This window comes from Felis catus, chromosome X (genome assembly GCF_018350175.1).
Source record: "Felis catus isolate Fca126 chromosome X, F.catus_Fca126_mat1.0, whole genome shotgun sequence".
Taxonomy (NCBI): Eukaryota; Metazoa; Chordata; class Mammalia; order Carnivora; family Felidae; genus Felis; species Felis catus.
Genome location: NC_058386.1, coordinates 109,480,910 through 109,498,615, shown reverse-complemented (window position 1 = coordinate 109,498,615; position 17,706 = coordinate 109,480,910). Strand labels below are relative to the sequence as shown.

Sequence of the window (17,706 nt, the reverse complement as noted above, 5' to 3'; positions counted from 1 at the left end):
GTGTATCTACCCAGAAGTGGGGTTATTGGATCCTATGATAATTCTATTTTTAATTTTTTGAGGAACTGTGTACTGTTTTCCATAGCAGCTGCACCATTTTGCATTCCCACCGACAATGCACGACGGTTCTGATTTCTCTGCATCCTTGCCAACACTTGTTTCCTGTTTTTTTTTGATAGTGCCCATCCTAATGAGTGCGAGGTGATGTCTCATTGCAGTTTTGATTTGTGTTTCTTAATGATTACTGATGTTGAGCATCTTTTCATATGCTTGTTGGCTATTTCCGTATCTTCTTTAGAGAATTGTGTGTTGAAGTCCTTTGCTTATTTTTAATTTGCTTATTTTGTTGTTGAGTTGTATCAGAAATATGATTTGCAAATATTTTCTCCCACGGCATAGGCTGTTTTTCATTCTGTTGATTATTTCCTTGGATGCACAAAAGTTTTTAAATTTGGTGTCCCATTTATCTATTTTTGCTTTTGTTGCCTGTGCTTTTGGCATCATATCCAAACAATCATTACCCAATCCAATGTGCTGAACCATTTCCTCTATGCTTTCTTCTGGGCTTTTAGAGTTTTCGTTCTTTAAAATTTTTTTTAACGTTTATTCATTTTTGAGAGACAGAGACAGAGACAGATCACAAGCGGGAGGGGGCAGAGAGAGAGGGAGACACAGAATCCAAAGTAGCTCCAAGCTCCGAGCCATCAGCACAGAGCCCGACGCGGGGCTCGAACTCACGAACCACGAGATCATGACCTGAGCTGAAGCTGGAAGCTCAACCGACTGAGCCACCCAGGCACCCCCGTTCTTTATTTTTTCAAGACTATTTTGGTTGAGGTCCCTTGAGATTCCATATGAATTTTACCTTTTTTTTTTTTTTTCTATTTCTATAAAAAATGCCATTGGCATTTTGGTAAGGATTGTACTGGATCTGTAGATCCCTTTGGGTAGTGTGGACATTTTAACATTGTGTCTTCCAATCCATATACATAGGATGTCATCCATTTATTTGTAATAAATAAATCCATTTTCTTTGATTTCTTCTAGAATTCTTTTTTTTTTTTTTTTTAGTTTTTACTGTACAAGTCTCTTGCCTCTTTGATTAAGTTTATTCCTAAGCATTTTATTCTTTTTGATGCAAATGAGATTGTCTTCTTAATTTCATTTTCAGATTGGTCATGTTTAGTTTATCGAAATTCAATTGACTTTTATGTGTTAAGTTTGTTTCTTGCGACTTTGCAGAAATTGCTTATTAGTTTTAACAATTATTTAATGTGGAATCTTTAGGACTTTTTTTAACATATAAGATCATGTGATTTGTGAACAGAAGATTTTACCTCTTTCTAATTTGGAGGCCTTTTATTTCTTTTTCTTGCCTAATTGCTCTAGCTAAGACTTCCAGTACTATGTTGAACAGAAGTGGAAAGAGTAGGCATCTTTACCTTTAACCATATCTTAGAGGAAAAGTGTTCAGTCTTTCACTGCTGAATATGATGTTAGCTATAGCCTTTATTATACTGAGGTCATTTCCTTCTGTTCCTAGATTATTGATTGTTTTTATCATGAAAGGGTGTTGAATTTTGTCAAATGCTTTTTCTGCTTCAACTCAGATGATCTTGCAGATTTTTGGTCCTTCATTCTGTGAATGTGGTGTATTATGTCGATTGTTTTTCATATGCTGAACTATTCTTGCATTCTAAGTATCAACCCGGTCTGGCCATAGTGTATAATCTTTTTCACGTGCTGTTGAATTCAGTTTGCTAGTATTTTGTCGAGGAATTTTGCATCAAAATTCATCAGGGATATTGGTTTGCAGGGTTTTTGTAGCATCTTTGTCTGACTTTAGTATCAGGGTAATGCTGACCTCATAGAATGAGTTTACAAGTGTTCCCTCCTCTGTACCCAGATCTTCTTCATGCACTTACAGAGGTGTATACATGTACAGAAATCTATAGTTTTGTTTAGAATTTTTTCTTTTTAAAAAATATTTACTTATTTATTTTGAGAGGAAAAGAGTGTGGGAGGGGCAGAGAGAGAGAGAAAGAGAATCCCAAGCAGGCTCTGCACTGTCAGCACAGAGCCTGATGCGGGGCTGGACCCCATGAACTGCAAGACCATGACCTGAGCTGAGACCAAGAGCCAGACACCGAACTGACTGAGCCACAGAGGCACCCTTAGAATGTTGTCTTAAGAATGAGAGTCAACATGACAGAGAAGTAGGGGGACCTGAAGTTCTCTCATCCCTCAAACACAGCAGTATGGAGGCCAGAAGTCTTGGAATTCCAGGAATCTGGGCTACAGAGTAACAGAAACATCTTCAGGGGCCTACGGGGACAACGTGGTGGGCCATGGGGATACTTCAATGAACAAATCAAAGCATACTTGGTGGAAGGTCCAAACCACCACTATGAGTAGGGAGATAAAGCAACCAGAGTCACAACAGAGAGCATGAAACACACTCTGAAAACATCCCCTGAAGGGCCAGGCCCTGGACAGTGTATGACCCCTTTTTAATATAGTAGTGCTCAGGGGCACCTGGGTGGCGCAGTCGGTTAAGCGTCCGACTTCAGCCAGGTCATGATCTCGCGGTCTGTGAGTTCGAGCCCCGCGTCGGGCTCTGGGCTGATGGCTCAGAGCCTGGAGCCTGTTTCCGATTCTGTGTCTCCCTCTCTCTCTGCCCCTCCCCCGTTCATGCTCTGTCTCTCTCTGTCCCAAAAATAAATAAACGTTGAAAAAAAAATTAATATAGTAGTGCTCAGAGGTGCAGGACTCATAACAAGCCGTTAAAACACATAAGGGTCAGCAAACTAGCCAATATGATAAAATGGAAGCATTCTCCTCAAAAGAAATTCCAGGAAGAAATGACAGTGAGAATTGCTCAAAACAGATATAAACAATATAACTGAGAATAATAGTCATAAGATTAATTGCTGGGCTTGAAAAAAGCATAGAAGACAGGAGAGAATCTATTGTTGCAGAGATCAAGGGACTAAGAAATAGTCACGATGAATTCAGAAATGTTGTAAAGAGGTGAAAAATAAACTAGATGCAGTGACAGCAAGGATGGAGGAGACAGAGGGGAGAATAAGTGAAATAGGATAAAGCCAAGAAAAAGAGAGGTAAGAAAATACTAGACCATGAGGGGAGAATTAGAGAACTAAGTGCTTCAATGAAACGGAATAATATCCATATCATAGGAATTCCAGAAGAAGAAGAGAGAAAGGAAGGTTTACTTGAACAAATTATAGCTGAGAACTTCCCTAATCTGGGGAAGGAAACGGACATCCAAATCCAGGAGGCACAGAGAACTCCCTTAAGATTTAATAAGAATATATCTTCTCCATGGTATATCACAGTGAAACCGGCAAAATACAAAGGTAAAGAGAGAATTCTGAAAGCAGCTAGGGACCCATGGGCCTTAACCTACAAGGGTAGACACACAAGGGTAGTGGCAGACTTATCCACTGAAACTTGGCAGGCCAGAAGGGAGTGGCAGGAAATATTCAATGTGCTGAATAGGAAAAATATGCAGCCAAGAATCTTTTATCCAGCAAGGCTGTCATTTAGGATGGAAGGAGACATAAAGGCTTTCCCAGACAAACAAAAGCTGAAGCAGTACATGGCCACTAAACCCACCCTGCAAGAGATCCTAAGGGGGACTCTGTGAATGGAATGCTGCAAAGACTACAAAGGACCAGAGACCTCACCACAAACATGAAACTCACAGATAACACAATGACACTAAATCCATATCTTTCAATAATCACTCTGAATGTAAATGGACTAAAATGCACCAATCAAAAGACATAGGGTATCAAAATGGATAAAATAAAAAAAAAACAAGATCCATCTATATGCTATCTACTAGAGACTCATTTTAGACCTGAGGACACCTTCAGATTGAAAGTGAGGGGATGGAGAACCATCTATCATGGTACTGGAAGTCAAAAGAAAGCTGGAGTAGCCATACTTATATCAAACAAACTAGACTTTAAATTAAAGGCTGTGACAAGAGATGAAGAAGGGCATTATACAATAATCACAGGGTCTATCCATCAGGAAGAGCTAACAATTATAGATACTTATGCTCCCAACTTGCAAGCACACAAATACAAAGATCAATTAATTTCAAACATAAGCAATCTTATTGATAAGAATACTGTAATTGCAGGGGACTTTAATACTCCACTTACAACAATGGACAGATAAATCATCTAGGCAGAAAATCAGTAAAGAAACAATGACCTTGAATGATACACTGGCCCAGATGGACTTGACAGACATATTCAGAACTTCTTATCCAAAAGCAGCAGAATACACGTTCTTTTCAAGTTCACGTGGAACATTCTCCAAGATAGATCACATACTGGGTCACAAAACAGCCCTCAATAAATATAAATGAATTGGGATCATTCCATGCATATTTTCTGATCACAACGTTATGAAACTTGAAATCAACCACAAGAAAAAGTTTGGAAAGCCTCCAAATACATTGATGCTAAAGAACATCATACTGAAGAATGACTGGGTGAACCAGGCAGCTAAAGAAGAAATTAAAAAATATATGGAATCAAATGAAAATGAAAACATGACAGTCCAAACCCTTTGGGATACAGCAAAGGCAGTCATAAGAGGAAAATACATTGCAATCCAGGCCTATCATCTCAAGAAACAAGAAAAATCCCAAATACAAAATCTAACAGCACACCTAAAGGAACTAGAAGCAGAACAGCAAAAAAAAAAAAAAAATAAAATAAAATAAAATAAAAAAAACACAACAAAACACACAAAAAACCCAAAAAACAAAACAAAACAAAAACAAAGCCAGCAGAATAAGAGAAATAATAAAGATAAGAGGAGAAATAAACAATACAGAATCCAAAAAAACAGTACAACAGATCAATGCATCTAAAAGCTGGTTTTTTTGAAAGAAAAAACAAAATTGATAACTCCCCTAGCTAGACTTCTCAAAAAGAGAGAGAGGACCCAAACAGATAAAATCACAAGTGAAAGAGGACAGATCACAGCCAACACCACAGATATACAAAGAATTAGCAGAGAATATTATGAAAAATTGTATGCCAACAAATTGGACAATCTGGAGGAAATGGACAAATTCCTAGACACTCACACACTATCAAAACTCAAACGGGAAGAAATAGAAAATTTGAACAGACCTATAACCAGTGAAGAAATTGCATCAGTTATCAGAAACCTCCCAACAATAAAGAGTCCTGGGCCAGATGGCTTCCCTAGGGAATTCTACCAGACATTTAAAGCAGAGTTAATACTTGGGGCGCCTGGGTGGCTCAGTCGGTGAAGCATCCGACTTCGGCTCAGGTCATGATCTCACGGTCTGTGATTTCGAGCCCCGCGTCAGGCTCTGTGCTGACAGCTCAGAGCCTGGAGCCTGCTTCAGATTCTGTGTCTCCCTCTCTCTCTGACCCTCCCCCATTCATGCTCTGTCTCTGTCTCAAAAATAAATAAAACATTAAAAAAAAATTTTTTTTAAAAAGCAGAGTTAATACCTATCCCTCTCAACCTGTTCCAAAAAATACAAATGAAAGGAAAGCTTCTGGATTCATTTTATGAAGCCAGCATTACCTTAATTCCCAAACCAGACAGAGACCCCACTAAATAGGAGAATTACAGGCCAATATCCTTGATGAACATGGATGCAAAAATTCTCAACAAGATACTAGCAAATCAAATTCAACAGTATATGAAAAGAATTATTCACAATCAAGTGGGTGCCTTTCCTGGGCTGCAGGGCTGGTTCAATGCTTGCAAATCAATCACATTAATAGAAGAAAGGCTAAGAACAATATGATCCTGTCAATAGATGCAGAAAAAACATTTGACAAAATATAGCATCCTTTCTGAATAAAAACCCTCAAGAAAGTCAGGATAGAAGGAACATACCTCAGCATCATAAAAGCCATATATGAAAAGCCCACAGCTAATATCATCTTCAATGGGGGAAAGCTGAGAGCTTTCCCCCTGAGATCAGAAACATGGCGAAGATGCCCACTCTCACTACTGTTGTTTACCATGGTGTTGGAAGTCATAGCCTCAGCAGTCAGACAACAAAATGAAATAAAAGGCATCCAAATTGCTAAGGAAGAAGTCAAACTTTCACTTTTCGCAGATGACATGATTCTCTACATGGAAAACCTGAAGACTCCACCAAAAAGCTGTTAGAAGTGATACATGAATTCAGCAACTCACAGGATACAAAATCAATGTACACAAATCAGTTGCATTTCTATACATCAATAATGAAGCAACAGAAAGAGAAATCAAGATCTTGATCCCATTTACAATTGCACCAAGTACCATAAAATACTTAGCAATAAACCTAACCAAAGATGTAAAAGATCTGTATGCTGAAAACTATAGAAAACTTATGAAGGAAATCGCAGAAGACACAAATAAATGGAAAAACATTCCATGCTCATTGATTGGAAAAACAAATATTGTTAAAATCTCATTATTACCCAAAGCAATCTACACATTCAATGCAATCCCAATCAAAATTGCGCTGACATTCTTCTGAAAGCTAGAACATACAATCCTAAAATTTGTATGGAACCACAAAAGACCCTGAATAGCCAAAGTTATGTTAAAAAAAAAAAAGCGGGAGGCATCACAATCCTGGACTTTAGCCTCTACTACAAAGCTGTAATCATCAAGACAGTATGGTATTGGCACAAGAACAGACACATAGACCAATGGAATAGAATAGAGAACCCAGAATTGGACCTACAAATGTATGGCCAACTAATCTTTGACAAAGCAGGAAAGAGTATCCAATGGAATAAAGACAGTCTCTTTAGCAAATGGCGCTGGGAGAACTGGACAGCAACATGCAGAAGAATGAAAGTGGATCACTTTCTTACACCATACACAAAAATAAACTCAAAATGGATGAAAGACCTAAACGTGACACAGGAAACCATCAAAACTCCAGAGGAGAACACAGGCAACAACCTCTTTGAGCTCAGCCACAGCAATTTCATGCTCAACATGTTTCTGAAGCAAGGGAAATAAAAGCAAAAATGAACTATTGGGACCTCATCAAGTTAAAAAGCTTCTGCACTGCAAAGGAAATAATCAACAAAACTAAAAGGTAACTGACAGAATGGAAAAAGATACTTGCAAATGACCTATCAGATAAAGGGTTAGTATCCAAAATCTATAAAGAACTTACCAAACTGAACACCCAAAAAACAAATAATCCAGCGAAGAAATGGGCAGAAGACATGAATAGGCACTTTTCCAAAGAAGACATCCAGATGGCCAACAGACACATGAAAAGATGCTCAACGTCACTCATCATCAGGGAAATACAAATCAAAACCACATTGAGATACCATCTCACACGGGTCAGAGCGGCTAAAATTAACAACTCAGGAAACAACAGATGTTGGTAAGGATATGGAGAAATGGGAACCGTCTTGCACTGTTGGGGGGAATGCAAACTGGTGCAGCCACTCTGGAAAACAGTGTGGAGGGTCCTCAAAAAGTTAAAAATAGAACTACCCTATGACCCAGCAATAGCGCTACTAGGAATTTATCCAAAGGATAGAGGAGTGCTGATTCATAGGGGCACATGTACCCCAATGTTTATAGCACCACTTTCAACAATAGCCAAATTACAGAAAGAGCCCAAATGTCCATCAACTGATGAATGGATAAAGAAGATGTGGCTTATATATACAATGGAATACTACTTGGCAATGAGAAAGAATGAAATCCTGGCATTTGAAACAACGTGGATGGAACTGGAGGGTATTATGCTAAGTGAAATAAGTCTGTCAGAGAAAGACAGATATCATATGTTTTCACTCATATGTGGAACTTGAGCAACTTAACAGAAGACCATGGGGGAAGGGAAGGGGAAAAAATAGTTTCAAGTGGAGAGGGAGACAAACCATAAGAGACTCTTAAATACAGAGAACAAACTTAGAGTTGATGGGGGCATGGGGGAGGGAGAGGAAATGGACGATGGGCATTGAGGAGGGCACTTGTGGGGATGAGCACTGGGTGTTGTATGGAAGGGATGAATCACGGGAATCTACCCCCAAAACTAAGAGCACACTGTACACACTGTATATTAGCTAACTTGACAATAAATTATATATTAGAAAAAGAATGTTTTCTTAAAATTTAAATGATATCAGACCAGGCAGATTTGTTTTGTTTTGTTTTATTTTGTTTTGTTTTGTTTTGTTTTTCATGTGACGGTCTGGCTCGGAGAGCTTTTCATGGTGGTGCATATTGAGTCCTCCCCATTCTTTCAAGTGGCTACATGGCCTTCAATTGGTATTTAATTGTCTCCTACATCTCAGGCACTGTGCCAACCACTAGGTATCAGTGGGGGAAACATAGGTGCTCGGATACACCTGTGAACAAGACGAGCAATACCTCTGCTCTCAAAGAGCCTACAGTGTAGTTGCAAGAGAAAGACAGCAACCCACTTTGTAAGTTAATTTCTTATTATGGTAAATGCTATGATTGAAAAGAAAAGGGTCATGTGATGACAGGCCTGGATGTTGAAGGGTTCTTGAGTTGGTCAGGGAAGGCTTCAAGGAGCCATCCCTGTGACATGTAAATGTTTGCTGAATGAATGAATGAATGAATACATAAAACAAATACTGACAGAATGAATAAATAGCAGTGAGTTGGTTTGTATTGTAGGAACATATGTTTATCATTCCATAATGTATATAGCCCTGTGTAGCTTATAGCTCTCTATAGAGAGTTAACAGTCTGCCAAGATAGGTCATGGGATGGGTAAGACCAGATCTCCCAAGGTTAGATGCTGTTCTAACTCAAGAAGGAACTATATGAGTCAATTTTGGAGACCAAGATTTTTGCTACCGGGTAATTTTCAGCTTTGAAGTTCACAAGCAGATGGCCTTCTCCTAAGGGGAAGGTTTAAGAGATTTGGTTCCACCAGCTTAGTGTAGATAAAGTCACCTGCACCCCACCACCTGCCAGAGACAATTATAGGATGTGTACCTGCAGGGAAGGTTAAACTTGAGAAAAAGGGATGAGTTGAAGAGTACAGGAAAAAATAGCTGGGTGGCATCAGACCTTCCCAGAACAGGGCCACCACTGGAGATCATGGTGTCAGCTCCCTCTTTTTATCCAAGGCTGACAAAGAGTGAGAAAGCCCCTATTAAGCCTCCATTTCCTTCCTCACTAAGAGGGACACAGATAGGAACAGCTCTGGCAGGAAGCAGGAAAGCTACGGGAGCCATGGAGACAGCTGATGGCAGAGCCAGAGACACCATTCTTAGCGACATTGTCGCCATTTTGGCTCTGTGTAGACAGAAGTGGCTGTGGACTGAGTGGCCAGCCCGGAGAATATCCTGGGGTTTTACCCCTAGGAGTGTGCCACTAGCAACTTTTGGCCAGAGATGAAACCTCTCACTTGCTGAGGTCTTGTGGAACAGGGCCCGTGGGGATTTGGCTGGGTTTTCACGAATCACTAACATGATGGGGAGTTCTGATGTTTCTCTTTGGATCCCAAATGGAAGATATATATTTTCTCTGAAAGCTCATTGCATGACTGTGGCCTGTTAAACATATTCCCCCATAATCAGGCATGGATTCAAACCATACTTGAAGTATGGTGTCACTCAAAAGCCTGGAATAGGGGCGCCTGGCTGGCTGAGTCAGTGGAGCACCTGACTCTTGATCTCAGAGTCATGAGTTTGAGCCTCACGTTGGGGTAAGGCTTACTTAAAAACAAACCAAAACAAAACCATGATATGGGAGCTGGGAGTCCTGGCTCTCAGCCTGTGACGTTTCATATGCCTCCCAACCTCTCTGGACGGCAGCTTCCTCACCGATAACATGATGACGCTGGGCTAGCTGATTTGAACTGCTCTTTTCAGCTTGAGATTCCATGATCAGATGACTTTTGAAAACATAGATAGTCCCCCGGGGCCCGTGGTAATTTCATGAAAACCAGAGGTCGAATAGGTCCAAGCCTCTTGGGTTTGGAGGAGGAAATGTAGTACATTATTTACAACATTTGCTAGATCCTGGAGTAGTTGGCTTGGTCAAATATACGGCGAAAAAGGAAATTAGAAACCCAAGATTAAACACGAAGGGACAAGAAGAAAAGATCAAAGACTTGGTGCTTTATTCCCCAGTTGCAAAGTGCAGCTGTTGGGGACTTGCCCCCAACGCTCTGCCCCGCCCTACCCCCACTCCCCTCCAGCGGGAGACAGTACTTGGGCGCCATTGTTAATACAGGCCGTAGAGCCGGGGCCCTATTCAATGGCATTTCTCTACCCTTTAGGGACTGTGCTAGCGGTCAGTTGGACGCGGGGGCCAAGAGAGCCTCTCATCTTATTGCCCCCTTTCCTTTGTTTCTGGCTCTGGAGAACCAGGCGTCGTTCCAGGCAGAACCCCACAGGATAGGTCAGTGACGCTGGTGGCAAACGTTTGGGACAGCTCACGTTTTTCCAGTTCGGGACTAGGTTGCTCCCAATGGTGTGAAAATCTACTTTCAAGGAAGTTTTCCCCAATGTTTGGTAGTCATAAGTGATGGCTGTGGAGTTGGATCTCGTTCTCTGCACTCCAGATGAGTCTCTGGTAACATTAAATTAAACTGTGTGTTAACGCAACGGAGGAGAGAAATTAAAGGGGCCTACGTCTCTCACCCCGGCCAAAGAAGTTAAGTGCAGGGAGGGGAAGTTTGGGAAGCTGGTTTTTAATCTTTGCAGCAATTACTGTTTTTTTTTTAATGTTTACTTTTTATTTTTAATTTTGTTTACATTTATTTATTTTTGAGAGACAGAGTGCAAATAGGGGAGGGGCAGAGAGAGAGGGAGACACAGAATCCGAAGCAGGCTCCGGGCTCCGAGCTGTCGGCACAGAGCCCGACGCCGGGCTCCAACTCATAAACTGTGACATCATGACCTGAGCCAGAGTTGGAGGCTTAACTGACTGAGACTCCTAGGCATCCTTTAATGTTTAGTTTTGAGAGAGAGAGAGACAGAGTGTAAGTGGGGGAGAGACCGAGAGACAGAGACACAGAATCCAAAGCAGGCTCCAGGGTCCGAGCTGTCTGCACAGAGTCCTATAGGGGGCTCGAACTCACGAACTGTGAGATCATGACCTGAGTGGAAGTCAGACGCTTAACCAACTGAGCCACCCTGGTGCCCCTCTTTGCAGTAATTATTTATTTCTTTATTTATTGTGGTAATTAAAAACTTTTTCTGTTGGAGAGAGAGAGAGAGAGAGAGAGAGCAAGCTAGGAGAGGGGCAGAGGGAAAGACAGAATCTTAAGCAGGCTCTATGCTTGGCATGGACCCCGATGTGGGGCTCAATTCCAGGACCCTGGGATCATGACCTGAACTGAAATCAAGAGTCAGATGCTGAACTGACTGAGCCACCCAGGCACTCCACAGTATTTTTTTTTTAAAGAATAACAGTTTGGAATATTCTGCTTTTTATTTTGATGTCACTTAGTCTAGAGTAGGCAGCCAATGGTGGGGGCCCTCAGGGGGACCTGCATTCCAAACAGGCCACGGAGTCTCCACTGTGAAATGGAGGAGGGGGTGCCAAAAACCCTGGGGTGTGGAGCTGCAAACCTTGTGCCTGCCGAAGTGGGAGGCCCGGACCCCAAGCCCCCCACCGACAACACTGTGGCTGAAAAGACTGGGTCCTGCCACAGCCACCTGCACTCACCAGAGTAAGCTTTCTTTAGGGGAGGGCTTGCAGTCTGAGGCACGGTGGCCACAGGAAAGGTGAGGCCAAGGGGAAGGATGTGGGTCCAGGCATACCTTGGATATAACGCGAGTTCAGTTCCAGACCATCACAATAAAGTGAGTCGAATGAATTTTTCAGTTTCCCAAGTGCATAGAAAAATTATGCTTACACCATTCTGTAGTCTATTAAGTATGCGAAGAGCATTATGTCTAAAATAACAATGTACACACCTTGATTTAAAAATAATCTGTTGCTAAGCAATGCTAACCGTCATCTGAGCTTCTGGCGGGTCGTGATCTTTTTGCTGGTGGAGGGTCTTGCCTCAAGGTGGAGGGCTGCTGACTGATCGGGGTGGTGGTTGCTGAAGGTTGGGGTATCTGGCAGTTTCTCAGAATAAGACAGCAATGAAGTTTGCTGCATCAGTGACTCCCTCCTTTCACAAATGATTTCTCTGGAGCTTGCAGTGCTGGCTGGTAGCATTTTACCCGCAGTAGAACTTTCAAAATTGGAGTCCACTCTCTCAAACCCTGCTGCTGTCTTATCAACTAAGTTTATATAATATTTTAAATCCTTTGTTGTCATTTCAACAATCATCACAGCATCGCCACCGGTAGTTTCCAGCTCAAGAAACCACTTTCTTTGTTCATCCATCAGAAGCAACTTCTCATCTGTTCAAGTTTTATCTGGAATCGGTGCAATTCAGTCCCATCTTCCGGTTCCATTTCTAACTCTGGTTCCCTTGCCGTTTCGACCACATCTGTAGTGACTTCCTCCACTGAAGTTTTGAACCCCTCAAAGTGATCCATGAGGGTTGGAATCTGTTTCTTCCAAACTTTTAATGTTGATATTTTGACCTCTTCCCATGAATCACGAATGTTCTTAATGGCATCTAGAATGGTGAATCCTTTCCAGAAGGTTTTCCATTTACTTTGCCCACATCCATCAGAGGAATCACTATCTATGGCAACTGTAGCTTTACAAAGTGTTTTTTTTTTTTAAGAGAGAGAGAGAGTGCACACACACACAAGCAGGGGAGAGGGGCAGAGAGAGAGGGAGAGAGAATCTCAAGCAAGCTCCACACTCAGCGCAGAGCCTAATGTGGGGCTTGATCCCATAACCCTGGGATCATGATCTGAGCCAAAATCAACAGTTGGACGCTCAACCGATTGAGCTACACAGGTGTCCCCAAAATGTATTTCTTAAATAAGACTTAAGAGTTGAAATTACTCCTTGATCCATGGGCTGCAGAGTGGATACTGTGTTAGCAAGCAGGAAAACAATATGAATCTCACTGTCTATCTCCATCAGAGCTCTTGGGTGACCAGGTACATTGTCAGTGAGCAGTAACATTTTGAAAGAAATTGAGTAGTAATAGTTCTCAACAGTGGGCTTAAAATGTTCGGTAAACCATGCTGCTTGTAAACAGATGTGATGTTATCCAGGCTTTGTTGTTCCGTTTATAGACCACAGAGTAGATTTAGCATAACTCTTAAGGGCCCTAGGATGTTTGAAATGGTAAATGAGCATTGGCTTCAACTGAAAGTCATCCGCTGTATGAGCCCCTAACAAGAGAGCCAGCCCGTCCTTGGAAGCTTTGAAGCCAAGCATTGACTTCTCCCGTGTAGCTATAAAAGTCCTAGATGGCATCTTCTCCCCAAATAAGGCTACTTTGTCTACATAGAAAATCTGTTGGCCAGCGTAGCCTCCTTCATTCATGACTGTAGCTAGATCTTTTGGATAACTTGCTGCTTTACCTTACACGTCTATGTTAGGGAAATGGCTACTTTCCTTAAATGTCATGAACCAACCCCTGCCAGCTTCCAACTTTTCTTCTACAGCTTCCTCACCTCTCTCAGCTCTCAAGGAGTTGAAGGCAGTTTGGACTTTGTCCTGGATTAGGCTGTGGCTTAAGGGAATGTGGTGGCTGGTGTGCTCTTCAACCCAGACCACTAAAACCTTCTCCATATCACCAATCAGGCTGTTTGGCTTTCTTATCATTCGTGGGTTTACTGAAGCAACACTTTAAATTTCCTTCGAGAACTTTTCCTTTGCATTCACTCCCTGGCTGTCTGGTACAAGAGGTCTATCTTTAGGCCTGTCGCAGCCTTGGCCTTCTCTTCCTCACTGAGTTTAATCATTTCCAGCTTTTGATTTAAAGTGTGAGACACGTGACTCTCCCTTTCACTTGAACACTTAGAGGCCATTGTAGGGTTATTAATTGGCTTACCATCAATATCCTCGTGTCAGGGAACAGGGAGGCCCGAGGAGAGGGAGAGAGACCGGAGAGAGACCGGTGAATGGCTGCTCATTGGAGCAGTGAGAACACATACAACATTTGTCAATAAAGGTTGCCATCTTATATGGGCATGGTTCATGGCACCCCCAAATAATCACCATAGTAACATCAAAGGTCACCGATTACCGATGGCCGTTACAAATATAACAACAATAATGAAAACGTTTGAAATACTGCAAGAATTACCGAAATGTGACACAGAAACACGAAGTGAGCGGATGCTGTTGGAAAAATGGCATCTATAGACTTGCTCGATGCTGGGGCACCACCAACCTTCAGTGTGTAAAAAACACAGTTCTGTGAAGGCCAATGAAGTGAAGTGCAATAGAACGAGGTATGCCTGTGGTCTCAAGAAGCAGCTGAGGGGGTCAAGGGCCCGGGCCCACCCCACCCCAGGGTAATAAAAGAGTGGCGACTGGAACCCGCATGGATCAGAAGGTGTGTGGGGAGGTACGCGAATGATACGACAGCCGGGGAGAAAGGGCAAGAAAAGGATTCACAAGGAGAGAAAGAGAGACACAGGTGGTGGGGATGTGGCTCCAAGAAATGGAAATATTTAAAGCCTCAGATTGGGCTGGGGAGATTTGATGGGGGTGTGGCTTGAAGGCCTGGCTGCACTGGCCTCCTTCCCCATCTTGCCTGGGCCCATCCTGCTCCTGAGGCTTTAGTCGGAGAGTGTCTCTCATTTCTGACCTGTTGCTCTGGTGGCCTGTGTGTCCTTCCTCTGCCCCCCGCCCCTCCACTTCTGGTGCCTCCTGCCATTCATCCTTTTCTCCTCTCTCTCTCTTTGGCTTTCCCCAAAACTTTGCGAGCACCTCTTCCCCCTGAGCTGGCCTAAAACCTCCCATTTTTAGCACCTCCAGCAAAACTGAAGATTAGGCGGCGACGAAGGGCTCCAAGTTACGGTGACAAACTTCCAATTAAGGACACTGAATATGCTGTGTGGTCAACAGGAATGTTGGTTTTTCTCTGCAGAACCGACAAGCAATCCAGAGCCTGTGGAGTTCACCAAACGTAGCTCTCACTTCCTGGTGATATCCTCCGGGGACTTGCATGGAGACACTTCTGACCATTGGCTCCCTGTCTCACTGGATTTTAAGAAGGATGGATGCTTCTTAATGCTTCTTAAGAAGGATGGATTTTAAGAAGGTCGTGCTAATGGTATTTTGTGTGCTGCGGTAAGATTTGTAGACTGCCCAAGTCGGCCAACCCAGGGGGAAAAACCCCCAAACCAAATTAAGATCCACCTCATGTTTACTAGCCCAGAGTGAATGTGCTTTACAGACTCCAAACGTGTAAATCAAAGTCGCCAAGTCTTTATGCCTCCAGCCGACTTCCCAAGCCCTGACCCCATCAGCAACCCGTGGCCCGTCGGGCCCCTGCGGGAAGTGACAATTATGAGTAAGTTTGCCAAAGGATGGTAGGAACGGTACGGTACCTTATGAGACTTCAGCCCTAAAGAGATGGTGAGCGTATTTCCGAGCAAACCCGTCCAAGAAAAAATCAGGACCCGCAACGTGACCAGGCTGAGTGTGCTTACGTGAACGGCAAGGGGAAATATTTTAAATCGGGGCTGTTGTATAAAATACAGGACATGTGTTTGCCAGAATTATGACAACCACTACTTTGTGTAAACCCAGAGAAGGGCCTCTGCAGAATCGCCAGGGCCCCTTCGGAAACCTGGTCTTATTCCTATAGTTCTGCGTCCCGCCCCCACACCCCTCCAGTCGTCACTCAGCTTTTGGTAGCATTTAGAAGGCCTTGGTAATCATCGAAGGCAAATGATAGAACACAGATTTTGAAAAGGACGGCTTTGCTGTTGCCAACATCATGGCCATTGTTTGTTAGCGTTTATTGGTTTTGGACGGGGATAGGAAGAAGGAGGAGGAATTTGATCAAGCCCTTCCAGCTAGAACTCTGTGAGCCGCAAGACCTGGATTCCGCTGGGCCAGCATCTGCCAGATCTAAAGCAGGCCCTTTGTTTCTTGGCCTTTCTCTGCCCACTGTTTCCTGGTGTTCGTTTTCTCTGCCCATACAGAGGCAAACAGAGAGATTCTGAATGGTTCTGGGGCCCCTCCTGGGTTTCTTGCCATGCAGCTTAGATACTTCAAAAGAAAAAAAAATCAAGAGCAAAGCTGAAGTTCCAGAGAAGTTATTGTTCGACACGGTATTGTGGACAAGGGTTTTCTGGTACAACAGTGGGTTGGGCATAGACTAAAGGTCTAGAAAGTCTCTTCCACTGTGACCATCCTAGGATTCTTTGATGCCAGTGTCTCCTACAGAAGAAAAAACAAACAAACCAATGTTTTCTTTAGGGAGAAGAAAGCCGTCATTTTATTAACGTTGAATTGTGAAGTTATGAAGATTAGTGGAAACTCTTCATCCAGTTGGGATGTCACACATAGCACGTCTATGGACGTATGTGTAACTGAGCTGCAACGTGCATGTGAAATCTTGCACAGGACTGGGGGTACTTCCTAAGAATCTGGTATTTCTTCAGATAAACACTAGGTGGCATGGAGAACTTGATAAATAGAAAACACTAATATCACAAATGGGAAAACAGAGGCTGAGCCTCTCCTTCAGTCTGCAGCAATCGTAAAAATCTCCCTGTCGAAGTTCAACAGAAAAAAAAAAAAAACCCATCAGCAAGAGGGTGGCTGCTGCTTATTGACACATTCCCAAGGAGAACTGGGCTGAAGGAATTTGTTCACAAAATCTCCTCGTATAATCTTTTCTTGAGTATCGTTTTATAAACATGATGATAAATTCAAAAATATAATTGTTACCATGACCAGATTCCTTAATAGAAAACAGTCTATTTCTGTCAATGTGGACGTGTTTTTCATTTGAGCAATCCGGACAGACTTTTCTCCTCCCTCTTTTCCTTTATGAAATCAGCCAAGGGAGCAGGGGGGTGGGGGTGGGGTGGGGGTGGGGGGACAAAGCAGACTCTGATCACTCTCCTCCACACATCCCTGCCATGTTCATTTCCTTGTGCTCAGGGCTGAAAGGGGCGTCTCTTCCCCACAATGCCGAGTGCGAACACATGGGGCAGGTGTCCTAACTGTATAGTTCACTTGAAAGTCCTAAAACACACACTGTTCACAGCCGTGTAGCCACGCCACGGGCTCGCCCTTGCCAGCCAGACGGCAGGCTAGAGTCAGAGGACCTGGGGTGGACAACCAAGACTGTCAGGTCTGGTCTTCATAGAGACAGCAGTCAGGTGCCCGCCAGTGGGAGTCTGTGGCTCAGCTCCACCCTCGACCAGCTCTGTGACCTCTCACATGCTCACTGAACCTCTGAGTCCCCATCTGTGCAACGGGAATTATAAAAGGGTCGTATGGAGAAGATCAGATGTGAAGGCACTTTGTAGGCCGGGCCATACCACAGTATCATTTTTCCAAGCAGCAGAGGGGGAATCCAGATGGCACGTCTCATGTCTTCTGAGTCTGAGCAGAAGCAGCAAAGCCTGATGGTCCAATGATGCGGCCTGATTCCAGTAGCGTGAACCAAAACGACCGTCCTACGTTTAGAAGGTGTCTCCCTAAATTTCTGCATTTTGGAAGTCTCTCCCTCTCGTTCTCTCATAAAGGAAATTCTGCACGCAAAATCTCTTTCCAACCCGCTAATTTTTTTTCATTTTATTTATTTTAAAGAGAGAGAATGTGAATGGGGGG

The 17,706-nt window shown here is 43.0% G+C and overlaps 1 pseudogene; it reads right to left on the bottom strand.

Annotated features, from left to right (window-relative positions):
* LOC111558683 overlaps positions 1-13,934 on the bottom strand; it is a 28,574-nt pseudogene extending 14,640 nt beyond the window's left edge.
* Between the last annotated feature and the right edge of the window lie 3,772 nt (positions 13,935-17,706).